At 36.3% G+C, this 19337-nt stretch overlaps 1 protein-coding gene across 32 annotated transcripts in view; it reads right to left on the minus strand.

Annotated features, from left to right (window-relative positions):
• The window catches only part of DTNA (dystrobrevin alpha), a 373295-nt gene that overhangs the window by 263641 nt on the left and 90317 nt on the right, over positions 1-19337 (minus strand). For 3 of the 32 annotated variants that reach the window (XM_039463797.2, XM_003924741.4, XM_074383610.1), the window contains exon 1: positions 10434-10716. The exons of 20 other annotated variants lie outside the window; for them this stretch is intronic. The gene's annotated coding sequence lies outside the window, so the exon portion shown is untranslated. Of the gene's footprint in view, positions 1-10433; positions 10723-10811; positions 14540-19337 lie in introns of those variants that run through there. 9 more of the 32 variants (XM_074383587.1, XM_074383586.1, XM_074383582.1 and 6 more) reach the window with 5 other exon arrangements.

Below are 19337 nucleotides of genomic sequence, written 5' to 3' on the forward strand. Positions count from 1 at the left end.
TGTATGCAGACTTAACACTTGGATGTTTCTAAGTAAAAACAAAAATCAAGTTAAGTTCGTATCTATGAATGACCTTCAAGAAATTCAGCCTATTGTAAAAAAATGTTATGGGCAATTTTCAGAAAGCATACTCTGAGAATAAGTTATGGCCGAAGACAAAAGTTGGCATTTCGGGAAGCTACATTGTGTCTTTGAGGCCACTGGGGTACCATATAGGAAACTGGAACAATAATTTACTCCTGTGCAATGAAAAATGTAATGTAACTTGCACACCAGGATCCTCTGCCTCATTAAGTTAAACATTTCCCTCATGTCCTTTTTAAAGGAGAAACTGTAGTACTGTAAATCTAAGTAACTTAGATTTATGTTCTGGTGTCTGGCAAATGGCTACATAGAATACTTTTGAGCATTCCCAATGTAAGGTGCTAGGCAGTTTCAGAATATGGGTACAATTAACCTCATAATTTGGAAAACAAGAAATGGAGTTCTGCTGTGTGGCTACTCAAAGAGTTACAAAGGAGCAGCCCTGCTCTGCTGAACAGAGATCTTCAGATCCTGTTGCAATAAAATTTTAGAGGAATTACTGACATCATTGTAGCCTCTGAATCTTATGGCCCTATGAATAAACATAGGCAAAAATTAATTAGAAGAAAAAATGTGTGCTTGGAATTTATGCTACCCCCAGTTTTGATTGAATTATCTCTCTTTCTATGGTACAGAAAGAAGTTATATTTCCTAAACAATTTTTTGTAAGTATTGATTTATCTCTTATTTTGAAATGAGCAGGGAGAAACTGAAATTGCTAATGAATGAAAAGCAGGATTATCTTCTCAGAGTGGACAAGCGATGAAAGGACACACACCAGGTCACACCTAAGCCCCCTTAATATTTATGGGTGAACCTTATATCTAGGATTTTCTTTGAATAGAGTTGCTGCTAGTATAAAAGTTCATAGAACAATTGCTTCATTTTAAATGTTCATAACAGTTCACAAATATAACATGTTTTATTTAAAGAGAAATGTGGATATTTTGTTTTTGTTAGTCTATTAATTTTCTTCTTGTACAGAAAAATTCCCATACATGGTATAAATTTTTTTTTGAAACTCGACACATTTTTTTCTTTTTAAGCTTTAAAACTTCTGAACTTAAAGGAGGTAAACAAAAAACTACCAAGAAAAAGAAGTTGAAGATGTCTCACTCTGTTGCCCAGATTGGAGAACAGTAGAACAAATACTGCTGCCTCAAACTCCTGGGCTCAGGTGTTCCTTCTGCCTCAGTCTCCTGAGTGGGACTACAGGCACATACCACCATGCTCAGCTAATTTTCTTTCTTTCTGTTTTAAAATTTAAATTATTATTACTTTTTTGAGATGGAGTCTTGCACTGCATCTCAAATGTTTAACTTAATGTCACCCAAGCTGGAGTGCAATGGAACAATTTTGGCTCACTGCAACCTCTGCCTCCTGGGTTCAAGCAATTATCCTGCCTCAGCCTCCCGAGTAGCTGGGATTACAGATGCCTGCCACCATGCCCAGCTAATTTTTGGTATTTTAATTAGAGATGGGGTTTCACTATTTTGGCCAGTCTGGTCTTGAACTCCTTACCTTGTGATCTACCTGTCTTGGCCTCCCAAAGTGCTGGGATTACAGGCATGAGCCACTGCACCCGGCTGTTCCTTTCTTTTTGTAGAGACAGGATCTCACTGCATTGCCCAGGTTGGTCTTAAACTTCTGGCCTCATGATCCTCCCATGTGCTGGGATTACAGGCATGAACACCACACCACTCAGCCTTAAGGTTTTTGAAACCAGAATTACCAAAGTGTATTTTGTGGTGTTGAAATGTGATATGTCTCTATCTCTGTCTGTGTATCTATGTGTAATTATAAAGCTCCATGGTCAAATTACTTTGGAAAACACTGGGTTAAAGAGAGTCAAACACATCCATTTATTGCAGAACTTGTATGCATTCTTAATGCAAATGTTCATCCAAATCTCCAAGAAAGGGTTATCGTATATAGCATGTTCCAAATTCATTTGATCTAAGATCTTATGCCAGCCTTCCCCCCAACACACACACAGTATTTCCTAAAATTATTAGCTTCCAAGGACAAACTGGATTTGCTGATTTAAATTACAATCCAAAGGACCTTAAAATATTGGCTTAAAATTTTTCAACTCCTAAGTGTCTCAGTCTTTGAGTTCTGAGTTGTATCTATTATAGTTAGTGCTTAAAACTAAATGCTAAACAAAGGGCAGAGTCCCAATAATATAACTGCTATTTGAGTCTATATATTTCTAATATACAACATATATCACCATTCCCCTGTGCTATATTCCCTGAGCCTCGTTCTTTTACTTTGTCTACTGGTAAAAGTAAGGGCCAGGGACTAGAATTGCAGACAATTTCCTTTTTCTCCATTTTTCTACTACATATGAGCAGTTCCTAGAGATAAGAAAATGTAAGCATTTCACATTTGCTCTCTCCATTCTGTAGGAATTGCCCCAAAGAAATCTCCTTTCACTTCCCAAAACTGTTTATGGGCAGGAATCCCTGAGTGGTAAATGTAAGGATAGGTAAAATCCTAGAATTCCATAGTGGTGGAGAAGCTGACAGAAAAGTCACAGACACTCTGGAAATGGCAAGGATTTAGACAGCTGAAAAGTCTCAATGGAGATAAGAGCCAAAAGATGTAAACAGGTAGTAGGCATTAGTATCAGATTGCAGGTAGCCTATATCTACCAAGTATGGACCTATTCACAGGTATATATGACTTTAAGTCTAAATCTGTGTTACTAAGAAGTTTTCAGGCTGCCTATTATCCAATGGCGTAGATATTCATGAGAGCTCTATGTAAATATTGGAGTCCTTTCTCTTTCTAAGCACATGGTAAGGTAGGAGGAGGGACTTGACTCCAGATGCTGGGCTCAGACACTGGAAAGAGTTGAGGCCTAGCTAAAAGATGGCCAGTATGGAAACAGCTTTCCATAAGACATGCTTGCCAGTATACCATGTCAGTTTCCCATGGGTGTTCCCCATGGCAACAACCCAAAAGTTACCACCCCTTTTCACGGCAATGACCAATGACTCAGAAGTTACAACCTTTCTCCTAAAAATTTCTGCATAAACCACCCCTTAATTTGCATATAATTAAAGATATAAATATGACTTCAAAACTGCCTCTCAGCTGCTACTCTGGACACACTATGGAGTAGCTCTGCTTTGCAAGGAGCAGTACCTCTGCTGCTGCTGTACACTACCACTTCATTAAAAGTTGCTGTCTAACACCACTAGCTTGCCCTTGAATTCTTACCTGCTTGGGCTAAAGTCAAAAACCCTCCTGGGCTAAGCCCCAGTACTGGGGCTCACCTGTTCTAGATCAATGGTAGGATCATATTATAATTCTCATCCAACTGAAGTTAGGTGTGGCCACATGGCATGCTTTGGCTCAGGGAATATGAGCATAAAGAAAATGGGTCATTTCCAGGTGAAAATAGCTGTGTGAAGAAGAATCTTCAGCCAATCTATGGGTGGCTAAATTGAGTAAGTGAGAAGGAAACCTGGTTTCTATATGTCACTGAAATTGGGAGTTGTTTATTACATGAGGAAACCACACATAGTATATCTGGAACACTTCATATGTCTACATCTTAGTTTTATCATATATAAAATAAAATATATGTCTCTTACCTAAAAAATAACTTCAAACATTGGATGCATCTTGGAAGAATTGCTACATTTGTCTGAGGTGGTAAATATCTTCTAGTTAGTAAACATGATTCTACAAATGTGTAGAAATTAACAGTCTAAGACCTGGAAGTTCATACGCATTGCAAGATATATTTCATTAAAAATTAATCTGTAACTTTTAAAAAACTAATTAAGGCATCTGTATTCCTGAACAGTGATTAATTCAGTGAATTGTTTCAGCATCTGTAAATCGTGAACTATTTATAGGAATGAATACAAAAAATAGAGACTTAAAAAGAAAAGTTATAACTCTATTGCTCTTTTTAAAAAATTTAGAGGTTTACAAAACTTTCATGATTCAGAGTGTCTGAGTCATCCTTACATCATTTTTATTTTGTAAAAATGCCAAGTCCAGCTCTATTTATGCAAATAAATGTATTTCTATTTTAAATGTATTTTCTATATTAAGATTTAATTCATATGTGATAAAAAATACACCATCAACTTAACTTTTTTTTTCAGAATTTATTCAGGTCTCTTTTTGTCCTTCTGTAATAAAAGTATCTCCTAAACAAGAGATTTTTTAAGAATCTCAAGACTATCCTCTAACTTAGCTTTCTGAAAAGAAAATATTAGTTGTTGAGAAGGGTAAAATGACTTTCTCAACATGTGTGGAGATTAGGACAAATATATTTAAAATATCAAAGAAAGATACATAAAGAAATTTGTTGGCTGGACACAGTGGCTCACACCTGTAATCCCAGCACTTTGAGAGGCCAAGGTGAGCAGATCACTTGAGGTTAGGAGTTCAAGACCAGCTTGGCTAACATGGTGAAAGCCCGTCTTTACTAAAAATACAAAAAACTAGCCAGGCATGGTGGCACGTGCCTATAATCCCAGCTACTTGGGAGGCTGAGGAGGAGAGTCACTCGAACCTGGGAGGCAGAGGCTGCAGTGCGCCAAGATCACAACACTGCACTCCACCCTGGGCGACAGAGCAAGACTTTGTCTCAAAAAAGAAACAACAACAACAAAACAAAACAAAACAAAAAACAGGTAAAGTCATGATTTCCTACATTGCTTCTGTAATAAGAAAAAGTAAAATAAAGGGATATAGAATTTTTCAGGTTTGACAGTTTTGTTTTCCCTTCTCACCAAAAAAAAAAAAAAAAAAAAGGGAAAAATCGCTAATTAAATTCATTGTTTTAATATGATCTCCTCCAGTACTAGTGTCCTGTGAAGGGTGTGAATAAGTAATTTCACTGCCTACACAGTTGGAATCCAAGGTAGGAACTTAAATTAGTGAATTAATGAGAATAATAAGTTTAGCTATTTGGAAGTTATGATTTAAAAATCAGCCACTGTTCAAGAGCTAGTCGAGAGTTCTTTTATAGATGGGGCAAAAAAGAAAGGTCAACATCATATTTTCTTATTTTGATTTCATTAAATTCAATGTTTTCTGAAGATACATTTTGGCCCCGCCCACACTGGCACTTTTCACTTTGTGAAGGTAAGAATGTGCTATATGAGAAATAATATAAGCCAAGTTTCTTATTTATTTAAATCTCAGAAGTTGGCATGCCAAAGACTCACAATAAATGTGTAAAAAGTTTATAAATGGTCCAAAGAATATAAAATTAATTAAACATCCTTGGAATTAGTAAGCTTTATTTCTTCTTCCTCTGGTTCCCATCAACTTTACTCAACATTTAATAAACAAATACAGTTTTTCTTTGCTTAGCATAGGCTTTAAAAAGATGATATTCAAATTGCACTTCGAGGCCTTAAAATTTTAAGAAAAGTTTTCCACAAGCTTTAAGATTTAGGGTCACAATATCATATTACATAAACACTCAACTGCTTTCTTTGTAGCACCACACTGTGATTTGAAAGCAATCCAGTGTTTTCTAATGGTTGAAATTGAGGTTGTGTGCAATGAGATAATTTTCATTTAGTTGTGCCTCATTGACATTTCCCCATTGTGATATTTAACATTCTGGACTAGATTTGTTGAAATATATAGTTTTCCCACTCTGTGACTCTTTTGATTATGAATCTCTCTGATAATATATAGCTGATTCACCATACTTAAACTTCTATTTTCTCTCTTGTCATCATAATCAAGTTATACATCGCATTTGGTAAAAAGAGGAAGGAGAGAATTCCCTTTCCCCAAGACAGTGGCAACGACCAAGCAACCAACCAACCAAACATGTTTTTACTGACTCTACTTGACATATATGATCATTAATGATCAGTATTCTAGACAAAGAGTCTAAGATCAAAAGAAAAAATGATGTTTAGAAAGAAAAAGAATATATTAACAAAGAAAATTCCTCAGAAACGAACTTCCTCAGAATAGTCATCTGTTCATTTCTTAAACATTTATTGAGTGGTTCCTATGTGTCAGTTAGAGAGAATCAAAAAGTGAGTAAGACACAAACCAGGGCATTAGGGACTCCCAGAATAGTGGGTGAGCTATACACTTAAAGTAGAGTGAAGGTGTCTTACGAGGTCCACGTTAAAGGAATAGTAGGGTTCTCCCACAAAGGAAAGAAGCAATAGGCATTCTGAGAGAAAAAAAAAAGAGGTGGACTAGCATGGAGGTAAGATAGTATACGGCATATTCTAGAGGCAGCTATTGTGTGTGATTGAAGTGTTTGTGGAGGTAGTGGAGTCAATGTTTGAGAAACAAGTCGAGGCTTTATGATGGACCTTTTAAGACATACTAAAGACACTAAGCTCTATTTTGAAGGGAGTCATGAACCACTAAAGTTTTTTAAGTAGGGGAGCAATTAATTGAAGTCTACAGTTTTTAGAGGATGGGTATGTTCGTTTCAGCAAGACATATGTGTAGTGGCAGGGGAAGTATGTGGATGGAGCTTAGACACAGGAGAACAACTGGAAGACCATATAATAGCCAAGTTAAATGATGAAAACCTGAAGTAGAACAACTGCAGACAGAATGGAAAGGAAAGGATTTAAGATGATTTTTAAAGTGTCTTAATATTGGATATAGGCCAAGAGAAGCAGAAAGAGTCAAAATCAACCTCTAAGAGTGAAGGACACTTGTGGGGTGGATTAGAGGTTAAAGAACTTGCCAAGGAAAAGGGCCAGCTAGGGCCAAATAATACTATGCAGCCATAAAAAACAATGAAATCATGTCCTTTGCAGGGACATGGATGAAGCTGGAAACCATATTCTCAGCAAACTCAGGAACAGAAAACCAAACACTGCATGTTCTCATTCATAAGTGGGAGTTGAACAGTAAGAACATATGGGCATAGGGAGGGGAACATCACATACTGGGGCCTGTTAGTGGGTGGGGAGCTAGAGGAGGGATAGCATTAGGAGAATACCTAAGGTAGATGACAGGTTGATGGGTGCAGCAAACCACTGTGGAACATGTACACCTATGTAACAAACCTGCACGTTCTGCACATGTATCCCAGAACTTAAGTATAATAATAAAAAAAGAACTGTTAAGTATTGTTGACAGCTGAAATAAAGTCAAAAAACACAAATATTTCAATCAGGATGCATATGCAATTTTCTCCAAAAAGTCTAAATATATCAGGTCACAACTAAAAAATAAAATCAGAAAAGCTATCTGAAATCATTAATGACTTTGGCAAACTTTGTTATCTTCTATAGAATGAAGGGTGTAATAAAAAAAAAAAAACAACAACTATAATAGCAGTAGGAGGAATTTCCATTTCTGATAATGGTAATGAGAGAATTTGGACTGATATACCCAATGTAGTAAAATAGAAATTTGAGATATAAAAACAGTAAAGACACTGGGCATGGTGGCTCATGCCTGCAATCCCAGCACTTCAGGAAGCCGAGGCAGGTGGATCACTTGAGGCCAGGAGTTCAAGTTGAGCCTGGCCAACATGTTGAAAACCTGACTCTACTAAAAATACAAAAATTAGCCAAGCATGGTGGCACGCGCCTGTAATCCCAGTTACTTGAGAAGCCAAGGTACAAGAATTGCTTGAACTCAAGAGGTAGAGGTTACAGTGAGCGGAGACGGATCACGTCACTCCACTCTAGCCTGAGCCTAAGAGAACAAAACAGCAAAGAGCTTTTAATAAGATGGTGAAGATTTGGCACATGAAAATTTAAGAGAAGACAAAAAATCAGAGAGATAAGCTCACTTTTAAAAGCTTTTGCCCTTGGGCATATGACTATCAGGAAAAAAGATCTGAGAAACCAGCTTTATACTTCAAGTAGCTTTCTGTGCTTCATAGAGAAGTCAAAGTCCTTGGCCCTCAGGTGGGGCTTTAATTAACTAACCCAGCTTTATGCTGGTGTCAGGAAAGGTCATACTCTCCTTCAGGGGAGCAGTGAACCTACCATTCCTCACACAGATTTGCAGCCTTCTTGTCACAGAGGTGATTCAGGGAACATTAGGAGTTGTACTTTGTCTAAGATGATTCTGGTCTGATACCGCCCCCAGGTGTCTGGCATAAGCAAACCAAAGTCTTCTCTGGAGGAAAACATTATCACTTAGGTCTCAACTTACTCTTACAAACTTTAATTATAATGTAATTTAAAAAATATATTTCCAGCATAGAGTCAAAGATATCCAAGCAACCAAGAAATTAAGACACCATGATGAGAACTAGTAGGAACAGTAATAATAGAAACAAATCCAGTAACACTTGAGATATTGCAGTTATCAGAAATACAAAACTACACTTAGGATGTTCAAAGGAATATAAGCTAAGATTGACAATTTTGTCCAAGCATTAGACACTATAAAAGTGATGTAATAGTAGCAGAGAAATATTTGTCTCTTTTGTGAACACTATTTGGCCACATAGTTTAAAATTCTTACATTTCAGAATTTTACATTTTATATTCTTTTTTTGTGTTTGTGTGTTTTTTTTTTTGCCACACTGAAAAAACCCAAATCCCACACTGATAAGCCTAATATATTTTCATTTATTTTATAATTCAATAAGAAACATATTAGTTACATAAAAGATATGCCTACATGTGTTTCTGTGTGTATCTGTGCGTGTGGTGAGCACCCAGGTGCATGCATTCACAAACTTCTTAGAAGCACCTGTGATTTCTGGCAAGTTCATTCTTATTGTCAACTACTCAGTACACATCTGGGTAATACAATGTCACAAGACATCCAAGGTGACCACGGAAAATTTACAGTTAACACCTGGTCATGGGGAAATGAAAATTAGCTGCAATTGTTTACAATCTGAAGGGGTTAATTATAAGTATTACCAAAGGTTAACTATCATTTAACAAATTGCCTAAACTGTGAGAAGGTCAGATATTCATACTGAAAAGTAAATATTACTGGTGGACTTAGTCCACTGACTTTAAAACTCTCTCAAGTTAGATTCTTTCTTGAGTATAGGTCTTGCTTGACAAGAAAAGGGGGCACTGAGTAGTTACATTCATCAGGGGTCTGGAGGGAGAAAGAGGACTGAGAGGTAGGAAGAACTGGACAGAGAAAGGAGCGAACGTGCATCAGAACTGAGCTCTGCCAGTTTCACATTTGTTTGGCCTCGTGAGATTACTCAGTAGTTGTAAAATCAAATGACTTTATCAATATAATGCCCATTTTTCATTTTAGAAGGGTAACACAGTATATTACTTACTCTCATTGAAGTTGAATGAAAAATCCATAATAAGCTCTTCATTGTTTGTACCTAGTTTAGCCAACTTAGTTCATTAGAACATGGTCTATTTGGTAAGACAAAAGCCGGCCAGCTACATTTAACAACTGCTCATCTGTGCACTCTTTAATAAGAGCGTCAGCAGATTTATTTTCCCCATATAAAGTAGAATTTCCAATTCACACCATGTACTCTGTGACTATTATGGACAGTATTTACTCAGAAGGAATGCTGTGCAAGTTTGGAAAAGCTGTCTCTAAGAGCAGAGGGAAGGTCATTTGACAAAACCAGAAACAAAACCTATACATGGGCAAAACATGAAGAGAACTAAAGTTCGTTGTTCTTTTTAAGAACAAGTTTGAAATCCTAAAACAGTGTGACGATAGCAAATCAGACAACCTTTCCTCTCCCTCCTCTTCTCTCAAGCTCTGTATCATCAGAATGCCTCCATTCACTTAGCAAATATCAGCTTTTTTTTTGAAGGAGGGGAACCTGCCTGGAATTACTGAGGTAACACTGAAAAGTAACTTCTAGTAATTCTTCTCTTCCTGAAAATTGCCTGTTTTTTCTCAGTTACTTTTTAAAAAGTAGAATAACTTTTAAAGGCCCCTTATGCACGTTCAGGCCACTTTTAGAGCACCTTTCCTCTCCTTTTCCTTCTTTTTCTTTTTGTTTCTCAAATTGGGATGTGACTTAGTACCATGCAGGGGAACCTAAACTCCATCTCATAATAATATAGTTTCATCCAATGGCATAATAGATACAGTAACATTCAATCTGTGTTGTGACATAAAACTTTTGAGATTGTAACTCAGGAAGCTCATAATGCTTAAGGGAACAACAGAGGAAAAAACAAATAAGGATAAAGTCAAAACTGAAGTTACAGACTTGCAATGCAAATTTCAAAATCAAGCTAAAATCCTCTGTTTCTGCTGCACAAAATGTAAAATACCAATATCTTAGCCTAAGAAAGGTAAGCGAGCTACAACACTGAAAAATCTTTACTATCACCTTTTCATTCACAAAGATAAAAGAAAAATTCAACATTAACCATCCCAGAAAAGTGATGCACCTTAAAACCAATCTTTTCACTTACCCTAGAGTATGCACATTATGATCTCTTAAATCCTCTTAATTCCAGTACATCCAGAACATATATGAATTCTTAGCACATCGATTTAAAGAACAAACTTGAACCAAATTGTTAATTACAACAGAGATCATAACAAAACTCCCTGAAATTCTAGGGAGAGCTATGAGTATGAAATCCAGCCTCTAGACTCTGGTGTACACTGTGTCTATCTTTAACTTGAAAATGATTTGGTTTCACATTCCATTGAAGTCCCACTGGCAGATGCCTTTGGTAAGCTCGCCAATGGCAGGCTTTCACGCACCCTCCCTCCCCCCTCCCCCCTCCCTCTGACTGAGCTTCCGCTGTTACATCTAATGCTGATTTACTCAGCTGTCTTTTTACCTGTCTATGCGTGGGTAAAAGGAGATGCTTTCATTGATGAATATTACGGAAACACTTGGAAGCTGAACATTAGCCCGAGGACTCACTGTGCTTCCCTGCTATCCCCTCCCCCTACTCACTGCCAGAAACCAACTGACTTCCAAACTTGGCTGCATGAAAAAGAATGTTCTCTGATTGGCATTCCTGGAAGCAGAAAGCAAGGCAGCTCAAGTTTTGTACTGTTACTCAGCATGAATAACTCCCCAGTTACACAAAATACAAACAAGTAAATTTTGTTTTTGTTTTTCTCAACTTTGAGGAGAACTGAAAAAATATTCTGAGGCATTAAACATATTTTTATTGTAGGACAGCATTTAAGTTTTAATATCCACATATAATCTTACCCAGAATGGCTATGGCTCAGTAGGAAAGGGAAATGGCTTTTTTTGGTTAAAAGTTGAATGAGTCTTAGTAAATGAGTTGGGATCCATTAGAGGAAGAAATCATTATGCTGCCTGATTGCCAGTATTTTGGAGGGCAACTGTTCAATCTGTGCATTTTCTGTTGGAGAAAAACTTGCTTGTAAGAATTATAGAAAAACTAATTTCAACCAAATAGCAGGAGAGGGTGCAAAAAACACTTCTACCTTCCTATTGAACCTTCTTTTTCAGGACTGTCTTGTGAAACTTGAGTGTTGACTGGAAAAGAAAAGGAACGTGTGTGTGTGTGTGTGTGTGTGTGTGTGTGTGTGTGTGTGTTATACACATGTATACCTGAAAGAAGAGAAATTGAGTGAATGGAAACAAGGAAAAAGACATATTTCACCAATTAAAGTCTGACATAAATTAATAATATGGGGTCCCTTTAAGTCATCATTAATTAACTTGTATTTCATATTTATTAATACATAGTGGTCACTGGGGCCAAAAGATCTCCTGCCTCTGAAAATAACTAACCTCTTTATGTTCAAAACATGCAATTCTATAGGCCACACAACTTCTTCAAAATCCTGATGAAGGCTTTATAATTTTGGTAATTGGACACATCTCAACCCTAAGCATTTTGGGGTTTCCAAGTTTCAGCAAGCTGTGGCTGCCAACTCCAGGCAACTGTCAGCTGGCTGGGCTCAGGGCAGTGGTGTGGCTGCAGCTGCTCCTTGGAACTTACATGGACATCTCAAAAATATTCAATGGCAAAAGGTTGATGGCAGAAAGCAAGTTTTCTGGTTTTGTTTGTTGATGGTTTTAGATCTTCTAATTTATGTTATATTTTACCATGTCTACAGCAACACCATTTTAAGAAACCAAGAGGGAAAACTTGATTAACTGGCGGCATATTACTCACCTATTTCAGGGATATTTTGACACCCCATATACATTGGTGGCCTATCAGCTTTTAGCCTTATAGCTGAGCTTTGTTACTAGATGTCTGCGCATGTACCCCAGAACTTAAAGTATACATATATATATATAAAAGATTAAAAGATAGAGAGGAGTAAGAAACTTCCCTTATTTTTGTCCCCAAAGTTGACACTTTCTTAGGGAAACTGCAGGCTATGTGTAATGCTGATAGACAGGGGCATTCTAATGACTTCACAAATGAATGGAGGGCAATAACCCAACAGTCCAGAAAGCACACATTTCTGTCCCTGTGTTTCTTTATCCCTCTGTCAAAAACACTCCTCCCAAGGCTAATGGATGGTGTCAAAACACCAATGAACTAAGAAGGATGGACAGGGGTGTGGCTATCAGTGGTTCACATTCAGCTGCTTTGTTCACCTCGGTTGTATTTCAGAGTGAGCTCTATTACATAACTGATACTCAAAAAATGGTTGCTGAAACTGAAGAACTGCTCATGTACAAGTGTATATCTTAACCTATGGAAAATGGTTATTTGTTGGTCCACATTTTCAATACATTTTGTATTTGTCTTGTGAAAAATACGCTTCTCTTGAAGCAATTAACCAAAATATTATATAGAATGTACATTATGTACCAAGTACCTTTACCGAAGCCAAAGAAAATCATTATACATCTTGTGTGTGTATGTATGCATGTGTGCGATTCTAAATATTAACATGACAAATATTTGTTAAGAGCACTTCTGCTGATCTTGCTGGCTTATACGAAAAATAGAGAAAAAAGGAAATGTTAAAACCTAACATTTTCCAGTAACTAGTAAACCATAACAATTTTCCTTATTGAACTATTACTGGCTACTCCTTACAGTGCAACATTCATCAGTCAGATATCTCCTAAGGTTCCCAACTTTATCTCTGCTGCTATTTCCATTGGTGCCAGTCTTAGAAATCTCAGAACACTCTACAACAGGAATAGGAGCATTAGTCCAGATGCAAGTGTGAGTGAGCACAATAAATCTTTTTCTCTTCTTTTTCCCCCTAATCTTCACAAGGCAATATATAAGATTTATAATGGCTAGAACTCAGTCTTTATCATGAGTTAAATATATTGTTTGTCTCTTTCATAAGCACTAACATGAAAGTTAGGATATGATCAGAAAAATAGCTTCTAGGGCTTGCTTCCAAAGAAAACTGGGCATGTAACAGGCAAATCAGATACCCTTGATTTATCATGAACAAGCAGTTAATCTCTCCTCCATTCTCCAGAAATAGACTCTATTAGCACAGTTCTGTGGATGGCAAATGCTGGTAGCAGGCTCCTTGCAAGGGTGATAAAGGTGTTCAAACACAGGTCTTAGTCGATCTGTGAGACATGCATGTGTATGAAGAACCTGGTCACTGAAAAGCAAATGACCTCTGTTCGTTTTTTCTTCCCTAATAAATATCCTTAAGAGACTAGGACAGGCAGTGTTCTCAAGGTGCTAGTTTTATAGCTAATTTTTTTTTGTCATACCATTTATTTTTAAAAGCAGATAATTTTTATGCAAAATAAATTAGGGTGGAATTGTAATTTTTGTAAAAAGAAAAAACATTAATACATCCAAATTCATTTAAAGTTAATTAAAATAGACACTGTCCAAAAAAAGTTAGAAAAACTACACGTAAACTCCATTAGAAAATAGGGGCTCTACAAACAAATATGGAAGATTCAAAGCAGCAGTGTGCTATTTATAATCTTATTAAATACCAATCAACTTAAAAATATAACAGCAATCTCTCTTCTAGCTATATACCCGAAGGAAACATACCACCTCCTAAATGTATCTGCACTTCCATGCGCATCACAGTGTTAATCACAATAACCAAGATGTGGAAACACCAAAGTGTTCACTGACAGTGGAACGAATAAAGACATTGTGATATACACGCAAACTATTATCCGGCTCCAGAAAAAGAGATTCTGCCATTTGCCACAACATGGTTAAACTTAGAGGACATTATGCCAAGTGAAGTAAGCCAGGCACAGAAAGACAAATCCTATGTGATCTCACTTATATGTGAAGTCTTTAAAAGAATCAAATATATAGACATAGAAAAAAAGCAATAGTTACCAGGAGCAGGCGGAAATGGGAAGATGGACATCACAAGGTACAAAAAGAGAGTTACGTAGTATGAATAAGTCTAGAGATTTAGCATACAGCTTGATAATACTACAGTTGGTAATATTGTATTGTATACTGATAATTTGCCAAGAGAGTAGATTATTAGGTACTCTTACACACACATGTGTGTGTGTGCGCACATATATACATACACTAGGAAACAATGGTATGTTAAAGTGTTTAACTGTAGCAATCATCTCACTATATATATCAAAATAAGTATATCAAAACATCATGTTGTATACCTTACAGACATACATTTTAAAAACAAAGCCACAGCAGCATGCTATATATAATCCTATAAAATACCAATAAATTTTAAAATCGGTTGAAATGGACACCCATTATATATGCCTGTCACATGAAAATAACTTTAATCATGCAAGGAGCTGTATGTACACAAATAGTAAGTACAAAATGTAATTAGTATTATATAATTAGCATAGTATAAGTATAATTAGTATAATATTAATGTAAAATATAATTCATATTTTTGATAGCAAATAATGGGGAACTATGATAGTTTTGATACAAATAGAATGGCAAAGGCTAATGCTTACTTAGGTTAAAAATCAGCATGTATCTGTACATGCACCACGATTTCAACAATATTAGAACACCATAAAAAGGCTAAAAAATCTCATCAAAATGATTTGGGTATCCTTTATGAAAAATTTTAATTCACTTTTTGTAAATTTTCTGTAATGACATTATTTTACCTTCATAATTTACACACACACACGCACACACACACACACACACTATAATATTCAGGTAGGAATAATTGCAGCATCTCCTAATTCCTCACTCTCTTCTGTCTTTGAAGAGGCATCCCTAGTTCTCTGGGTCTCTGTTGCAGGGGCTTATAGGGGAGAGGAGCATAAGGGGATGAAGATGCTCTTTAATGTCTAAAGAGACATAGAAGATTAATGGGACTTATATTGGTTTTAAGAAAGGGCATGGAGGGAAATGTCCAGAAAAACAACACACTTAAGATGGTGAGAACAAGAAAAGAGCAGGTAGGAAAAAGAATCTGGCACACTATGGGTAGCAGGCTGGGGGCAGATTGGGGAGCAACCACTTCAATGAGGCAGACTTAGAGGAGATCATGGTCTCAAAAAGGGGTTTAGGATATTTGGCCCTAGGATATCTATCTGGGTGTTTTGTGATTTCTTCTCATAAAACCCAAGAGATGTTTTAACTTTTCCAGATATGGTAGTACCAAGTTTGTGTGTCTTTGGGACACTTCATGATACAGACATGAACCTTAAATCTATAGATATATTTGGTTACATAAACATTTTTGAAAAGTTGGTGCTAATTGTTGGGTTGTGGTGGTTGTTACAACTGGTTTTCTTTGACACGGGTAAGAAATCAGTTTTACTCCTGTCTATACAAACTTTCTGGATCATTTTCTTCTACTTGCACTTTCTTTCCTGTGTCTCTCTCAGTTCCCAGGATGAATATCTATTACACTCTCATGGACTGACTGCTGAATGTAAAGTGGCCAGCCATTCTGTTTCGTCTGGTCTGAAGGACTTCCTGGGATACAGAATTTTCAGCACTGAAACTAGGAAAGTTCCAGACAAACCAGAGTTAGTCATCCTGTATATGTGATCTGGAAGTTTTAAAGCTATATATGCATACTTTTGAAAAAGATCAGCCTTTTTATTAATTAGAAAGTATTTGGCCCAAGTAGACGAAGACTCTGAAAATAAAGATTTCATTTGGTCTTTATCCCTTGTTAGCTGCACAACCTGGGAGAGGTCCTCCACCAACTGCCACTATTTCTTCATCCCCACAATGAGAATAATAATACTTCAAAGAATTGTTGTCAACTTCAAATGAGATATACATATAAATTCAGAATACATAAAATGTATAAATCCATACTTTATATCACATATATTTTACATAAATTTTATATTAGATTACATATAGTTATTTTTCAAAGCAGATTTTAATTATTTTAAATTGAGAAATAATGGAAGCACAAAGAACAGGCACAGCATTTCATGCTATGTGGGTGCAGAAAAGAGAGAGAGAAACTGACTAATGAAAGATATTTTTTCAGGAGTGTCGGGTTTAGCATTTGATTTTCTCCTAAATTAACTCACCATGTTAAGGATGTTTTAAGTGGTTATATAGTCCCAGTAACTACCAATATATCATGCTTGCAAAGCATATGAGTTATCAACAGTATTAAAAAATAAAGATTTTTAGCCTGTGCAATGTAGTGAGACCCTGTCTCTCCAAAAAAAGTAAAGAAAAGAAAAAAATTTAGCCAGGCATGGTGGCATTTATCTGTGGTCTTAGCTACTTGAGAGGCTGGGATGGGAGGATCACTTGAGCCTAGGAAGTTGAAACTGCTGTGAGCTGTTATCACGACACTGCACTCCAGCCCTGGGTGACAGAGAACCCTTGTCTCCAAAAAAATAAATAACTAAATAAACAAAGAAAAACTTAAGATTTTATTGTAGTTTTTTCTATATCCCGGGGTGGGGTATTTTTCTTTCGTGGAATCAAGTCAACTCTAATTGGAACACAATCATAAATATATCCAACATTTAGTGAAACCAGAATGTCCACCTTTATCCCAGGGACAGAGGACCACCTCTTTTGGCTTACTTATTTAACTCTGCCAACATATGCTTTATCTGATGCAGGTTAAGAAGTGAGGGTAAAAGATGGTTTTGGAGTAAAGTGAAAATATATTTAATGTCATCATTTAAAATGTGAACATTTTCATAATCAAATGTTTAATCCATATTTAAAATCCAAGTGAAAACTGGTTCTAATTCAAGTTGTTTAAGATCTATCCAGGGTTAGAAATAGGACAATTTTGTTTTGTGTGATAAAATAAAATGACAGGTGTTAGCCAAACTGGCTGGAGTTTGGTAGTTATATTCAGCATATTCATTTGTGTTCTGGAGTCTGGGAGGTCCAAGATGGGTGGCTGCATCTGGCAAGGAACTCATGCTGCTTCACAACGGGGTGGGAAGATGAAAGGGGAGCCTGGTCTACGTAATTAAAAAAAAACAAAAACAAAAACAAAAAAAAACAAAACAAAAACAAACAAACAAACAAACAAACAAAAAAAACAGGAGAGACAGCTTTACTTTACAACAACCTCTAAGAAACTAAGAATTCACTCCCATAAGAAAGGTGTTAGGTGTTACTGCCTCTTAATGACCTAACAATCTACCCTTGGAGGCATCACATCTCAACACCACACATTGGGAACCAAGCCTCAATATGAGTTTTGGTGGGGATAAATCATATTCCAACCACAGCAATTTGGGAACAGTTTTTCTCCAAATAAGCATACTACTATCCGTTTTTTTCAAACTTGTTGTTTCCTATGTAATCTTTTCTTCAAAGGAAATAGTTCACTGAAACTTAACAAGAAGAAGGTATAGCATAGCTCCTTTAGCAGAAATTGAGGTGTGAAGCCTGTGGCCCCATTTATTCAGCCCCCTCCTCCATGATGCAGTCCCTGCGGGGACTCCAGGAGCCCTCCATGAACCTGGGAAGGTCTGCTTAAAAACCATTGACTTCTAGTATTCATGGCATTTATGTTCTTTACAAATTATTAGCTTTTTCATATTAACAAAAATTCAGGCATACATTCTTAAAAGCCACATACAACTGTAGAGCTTAAAAGAATGTCCCATCCACCTCTTTATACCTTTGAATCCTGGAAGCAACCATTTTCATCTAAATGTTAATTTTGATGATTATTCCATATTCCCATAGGATACTCATATATATACTTTTTGATTTTCAAATATTGGTATTGTCTGTTGGCCTTCTATTATGGGAGAGAAGGATTCAGCTATTACATATAATGCTTCCTCTAGCCTGTGTGCCCGTCTCCGTTTCTCTCTCTCTCTCTCTTTCCTGCCTTCCTGTCATGTTTTCCCATTCTCATACTATACACATGAGCACACACATGCTTCCCTTGGCTTAATCCTCCCAATTTAATTACACAAAAATCTTAGATAAAGCACTAATTAGTGTTTATATTACTTTAACTATGTATATATTATCCACATGTAAGCCACATGGGAATTTATGATTACATTTCTTTGACATGTTTTTCTTTATCTTCTTTTTCCTAACATTAGTTGTGTCATATTTTTTTTTTCACTTTATTTTTCATCTGCCCATCTTATATTTTCTCAAACTCTCTAATAGAAATGAAGCATTTCTCTTGATCTAGTCAGATAAGTTAATTATTTTTTTAGTACCCCATGCTTTTTGTGGCAATCTTGCTACTGAACTGTCATCCTAGGAATGCTCTTTGCCTCTCTGTAGTTTGGGTCCCATTCCCAGAATTCTTGTTTTCCTCTCTCTTGACGAACTCCCTCATGGTGGGTGGGCAAGCATGCTTTGCAGTAGCTTCTTGAGAAAGATGTTTGTGACAAACACATTTTTGGAGAACTTAAATGTTTGAAAGTATTTTTTTTAATTCTCTTCTTACATTAATTGTTGCTGTGACTTTATACAGAATTCATTGTTTAGAAGTACCTTTTCCTCAGAAATTTCAAGGAATTTCTCTACTACCTTTTAGCTTGCAGTATTATTGAGAAGTTATTTTGTTCCTCAATTCATTTTGACTTTCTTTGTTCTTTCTTCATTTCTTTCCTTGCTTGTTCATTTCTTCCTTCTCCTCTTCCCTCCCTCCTTCTTCTCTCTGAAAACACTTATGATTTCTTCTTTATCCCAGGCGGTCTATTGTCTCATAATAGTACATTTAGTGTGATATGCATTAGTTGCCCCAGTTGATTGTGTTTGAAATTCACAGACTGACTCATTCATTCAGTTCCAGGAAATTTTATTATGCACTTTTAGCAATTTGTGACCTCTATTTCTTCTGTTCTTTCATTCTGAAACTAAATCCTTTAGACTAACACTCTAACATTATTATGTTTTCTATTTATCTTCTTTTTGTCATCTACCTCTGGAAGAATCTCTCTTCTTTGTTCTGCTGAATATATTATTTCTGCTAACATTTAATTTTTA

Source organism: Saimiri boliviensis, chromosome 13 (assembly GCF_048565385.1).
Source record: "Saimiri boliviensis isolate mSaiBol1 chromosome 13, mSaiBol1.pri, whole genome shotgun sequence".
NCBI classification, from domain to species: Eukaryota; Metazoa; Chordata; class Mammalia; order Primates; family Cebidae; genus Saimiri; species Saimiri boliviensis.